General features: G+C 42.6%; 3 non-coding genes across 3 annotated transcripts in view; all 3 read left to right on the forward strand.

The window, feature by feature from the left end:
* The first annotated feature begins 300 nt into the window (after positions 1 to 300).
* On the forward strand, positions 301 to 2,470 carry LOC149092571 (small subunit ribosomal RNA). Its single transcript, XR_016200843.1, has one exon. It is a non-coding gene; the product is annotated as a small subunit ribosomal RNA (ribosomal RNA).
* A 487-nt stretch (positions 2,471 to 2,957) lies between these two features.
* LOC149092572 (5.8S ribosomal RNA) lies at positions 2,958 to 3,112 on the forward strand. The gene has a single exon (XR_016200824.1). It is a non-coding gene; the product is annotated as a 5.8S ribosomal RNA (ribosomal RNA).
* A 476-nt stretch (positions 3,113 to 3,588) lies between these two features.
* LOC149092573 (large subunit ribosomal RNA) overlaps positions 3,589 to 5,000 on the forward strand; it is a 4,168-nt gene continuing 2,756 nt past the window's right edge. Inside the window, exon 1 of the ribosomal RNA XR_016200851.1 lies at positions 3,589 to 5,000. This exon is cut by the window's right edge and continues 2,756 nt beyond it. This is a non-coding gene — a ribosomal RNA (large subunit ribosomal RNA).

Raw genomic sequence — 5,000 nt, forward strand, 5'->3', positions numbered from 1 at the left:
GCTTGTGCAAAGCAGACCGCAGATTGATCCAAGAAATTGGTATCAAGCGGTTATAATACTATGCTGTTTAGTTGACTTGCAAACGTACCCAGCAATGGTTACTCCTGCTAGATGTGCTTGCACATTTTAGTGGAAGAAGATGGATTCTAAAGAGTTTTCTGCAGAATCATCTTAATGCACGACATAAATCTCGATACCTCGTTAAAGTTAACATCCACTTGCTGGTTGTTAGCTGAGGATATCGTATTTATAGCTGCAAAAACAACTTGTTTAGCATTTTACTTTGCTAAAACATCAAGTTACCTGGTTGATCCTGCCAGTAGTCATATGCTTGTCTCAAAGATTAAGCCATGCATGTCTAAGTACATACTGTTTATAAAGTGAAACCGCGAATGGCTCATTAAATCAGTTACGGTTCCTCGGATATTCTTTTTTACATGGATAACTGTGGTAATTCTAGAGCTAATACATGAACAAGTGTTCCAACCTCAGCTTGCTGACGGAAGGATCGCATTTATTAGTACAAGACCAATGATTCTTATTCACCTAGAACCCTGTTCAGTGATTTCGGTCGCTGTCTAAGGACTAGCAGTGGGGATCTTAGCAACTTCGGTTGCATTTCTTGTGATGACTCTGAATAACTGAGCAAATCGTATGGCCTCTGAGCCGACGATGTATCCCTCAAGCAACTGCCTTATCAACTGTCGATGGTAGGTTATGCGCCTACCATGGTTGTAACGGGTAACGGGGAATTAGGGTTCGATTCCGGAGAGGGAGCCTGAGAAACGGCTACCACATCTAAGGAAGGCAGCAGGCGCGCAAATTACACAATCCCAGTACGGGGATGTAGTGACGAAAAATAACAATACGGGACTCTATTGAGGCCCCGTAATTGGAATGAGTACAATTTAAATCCTTTAACGAGGATCTATTGGAGGGCAAGTCTGGTGCCAGCAGCCGCGGTAATTCCAGCTCCAATAGCGTATATTAAAGTTGCTGCGGTTAAAAAGCTCGTAGTTGGATTTCAGTCGAACCTATGGGGTCCACTGATTAAAGGGTTAGATGGTGATGTTAGGTTTCTTGCTTGTGTCTACGGATGCTTGCTTGAACCTTCATTCCTCTTTCCTGGTGGTTACATTCATAGTGTTTAGACAGAAAATTGCTCGATATTTGCTATCAATGCTCTTTACCGAGTGTTGATTCAAGCGATCGAGACTTTTACCTTGAAAAAATCAGAGTGCTCAAAGCAGGCGTCCAAAACCTCGAAAGAGGTGCCTAAAAACGGTATGGTCAACCATCTATATGATGCGTACCACTACCTTAACTTGAATGATCTTGCATGGAATAATGGAATAGGACCTTGGTTCTATTTTGTTGGTCTTAAGAATCCAAGGTAATGATTAAGAGGGACAGACGGGGGCATTTGTATTGCGGCGCTAGAGGTGAAATTCTTGGACCGTCGCAAGACAAACTACAGCGAAAGCATTTGCCAAGAATGTTTTCATTAATCAAGAACGAAAGTTAGAGGTTCGAAGGCGATCAGATACCGCCCTAGTTCTAACCATAAACGATGCCAACCAGCGATCATTCTGAGTAACTAATTTCATGACTCGAATGGAAGCTTCCGGGAAACCAAAGTTTTTGGGTTCCGGGGGAAGTATGGTTGCAAAGCTGAAACTTAAAGGAATTGACGGAAGGGCACCACCAGGAGTGGAGCTTGCGGCTTAATTTGACTCAACACGGGAAAACTCACCCGGCCCGGACACTGAGAGGATTGACAGATTGAGAGCTCTTTCTTGATTCAGTGGGTGGTGGTGCATGGCCGTTCTTAGTTGGTGGAGTGATTTGTCTGGTTAATTCCGATAACGAACGAGACTCTAGCCTACTAAATAGACTTGCAGTTTACACTGCAGTACTCCCCCTTAGTCAACCTGTGGGTGGTAGTATCTCTTGATGGTTTCGGCTGTTGAGGGCTCTGCTGCTATTAGCCTACAGAATTGGCTAGGGTAAGGATGCTGTAGCACTGTAAGGACTTCTTAGAGGGACAAGCGGCGCTCGCAGCCGCACGAAACAGAGCAATAACAGGTCTGTGATGCCCTTAGATGTCCGGGGCCGCACGCGTGCTACACTGAAGTGGTCATCGTGCATACTGTTTCCTGCTCCGAAAGGAGTGGGTAACCGCTTGAACCCATTTCGTGATGGGGATTGGGCATTGTAATTATTGCCCATGAACGAGGAATTCCCAGTAAGCGTGAGTCATTAGCTTGCGTTGATTACGTCCCTGCCCTTTGTACACACCGCCCGTCGCTACTACCGATTGAATGATTTAGTGAGGACTTCGGACTGGTCAATCCAGACCATTGGGAAACTAGTGGTCGGATTGTGCTGGAAAGATGTTCAAACTTGATCATTTAGAGGAAGTAAAAGTCGTAACAAGGTTTCCGTAGGTGAACCTGCGGAAGGATCATTAACGTATTACCCTCTTATTATAAGAGAAATACAACCTTCAAACAATCAAACACTCTGCATAGTGATATTGTAGATGCTAATATGGTGAATGCAATTGAATTGTATTTGCATTAGAGTCGCAATTGTGAATGTTTATTGCAAACATTTAGCCATTGCAACATGATTCTAATTTGCATTACATTCGTTCATTCATACATCCATCTTTCATTATCCAATGCAACAAAGAGTGAGGGTTATCTAACGATAGCCATAATTTCTTTTGCAAAACAATTGTAGTTTATAATGAAAAGCCTGTCTTGCTACATACTTGGTACCTGATCAAGTCTTCAGCTTATGCTGACGGCAAGGTTTAAAGAAGGAAGGTTTACACTTCTTCGCCTAACTAAGTAAAGACAACTATGGTTTTTATAAACTGCATACAATTGTTTTCAAACCCTCTCAATGCAGATTTAGGATACTTATTAAAAGTCCCACGGTGGCAAAGATACATCTTCAAGCGGTGGATCACTCGAATTACCAATCGATGAAGAACGTAGCTAGCTACGATAATCGGTGCGAATTGCAGGACACGCCGAGCACTTGAGCTTCCAACGCACATTGCGGCTTTCGGGTCTTTTCCGAGGTCACATCTGTCTGAGAGTTGAGATGTAAAATAATCAACAAAACACTTGCATACTACCATATATGCATTGTTTTGAGAGGATTGTATATTTATATGCATGAATCTTGATGTTTTATTCCTTTTCTTAATTGCAATTCGTTGCAATTTAGTAAGGAGAATCTCAAATCTACTTGTTTCACATGATAAATTTTGTGTACAATGCATATTTCATCTCTGCAAGCAGTATATATGAATAGATACTAGCATGAGATTCTAAGGTTAGTCGCCTATCTGACGACGCTAAAGTCGTATTGCAGATAACTATGGTGATCAACTAACCTGTTAACTGATGAATCTTCTTGCACTTGTATAAATCGTACAAATAGTAGCTATTTCATTCTGTTAAAGCAGACCTAAGAAGTAATGCAAAGGCAAAATTTGTGCAAACATTAAAGTAGATTTACGTTGCTTGCTTGCAAACAACACAAATAAACATTAATCAACTTAATCAATATTTTTGATCTCAGATCAGGTGAGGTTACCCGCCGAATTTAAGCATATAATTCAGCGGAGGAAAAGAAATCAAATGAGATTCCCTGAGTAACGGCGAGTGAAAAGGGATGAGTCCGGCGCAAAGGTTTTCCATTGAAAGGTGGAAAGCGGTGCTGCGTAATGGTTAGAGTCACGATTATTTCAACTAAATCTGCAAGTCCCTCTGACAAGGGCCCTCTTCCCAGAGACGGTTCTAGGCCGGTGGCAGATCTTGGTTAATGGAATATCGATTACTGGCTTTAGTCGCGGATAGAGTCAGATTGCTTGAGAGTGCAATCCAAATTAGGAGGTAAACTCCTCCTAAGACTAAATACGATGGTAATATCGATAGCAAACAAGTACCGTGAGGGAAAGTTGCAAAGTACTTTGAAGAGAGAGTTCAAAAGGACGTGAAACCGCTTGTAGAGAAACGGATAGAACCACGAAGTGTAGCTGAGAGGAGAACTCAGCTCCTCTTGTGTATTGTTGCCTTTTTCTATTCAGTGCTAAGAATGCTTTACAGCGTTCCAAGATCAGTAGGTTAAGGGGTAACTTTTAGCCTGCCCTTGGATCTTGGTATTGATAGGAGGAGTGCAATATGTGCATGAGGAGTGCATTTTCTCAACTCTCGTGCTCAAACCACGACCAATGTGAAGGAGAGTGCAAAACTCTTGTTCAAGTGATAACAGCAAGGTGTACTAAACACACACCTAATCAGCATTTAGTTTTCACAGCTACTAATATTCCTTGCGTTGTTAGACTTAGCCTGTGAGCTAGTGTTGGCAACTGTTACCACAGTCACATTGGAGATGAATCTCTGCTTATGCAGGGTCAACAATGCTTGTAATCTGCTCTGACGAATCCGACTAGTCTTTCGTTGATGATGTCTGTTTCTTCACCTGGTGTTGAAACAACTCATGGATTGGCTGGCTTTTGGTGGTTTGTTGGTAAAAGTGGCAAGCTTACGTTAACCTAGTGATTCTGTGGTCAGTAGATCGGTACTCTATCCGACCCGTCTTGAAACACGGACCAAGGAGTCTAACATGTATGCAAGCTGATCAGTCTTGTTTAGGCTTGAAAGGCGAATTGAAAGAAATTGATATGATGTATGCTTGTAAGAGTATACCGCAATATCAGCCCGTGATATATCCACTTTACCGAGATTTTCGCGGAGCACTAGTATATATGTTAGTACCCGAAAGATGGTGAACTAAGCCCGGACAAGATGAAGCCAGAGGAAACTCTGGTGGAGGTCTGTAGCGATTCTGACGTGCAAATCGATCGTCAGATCCGGGTTTAGGGGCGAAAGACTAATCGAACCGTCTAGTAGCTGGTTTCTTCCGAAGTTTCCCTCAGGATAGCTGGCACCAATGGAAGTACCAGTAGCATCCGGTAGAGC

The sequence above is a fragment of the Tetranychus urticae genome, unplaced genomic scaffold, assembly GCF_039701765.1.
Source record: "Tetranychus urticae isolate SD_2017Ah unplaced genomic scaffold, NJAU_TeUrti_SD_1.0 Scaffold_8, whole genome shotgun sequence".
Classification (NCBI taxonomy): Eukaryota; Metazoa; Arthropoda; class Arachnida; order Trombidiformes; family Tetranychidae; genus Tetranychus; species Tetranychus urticae.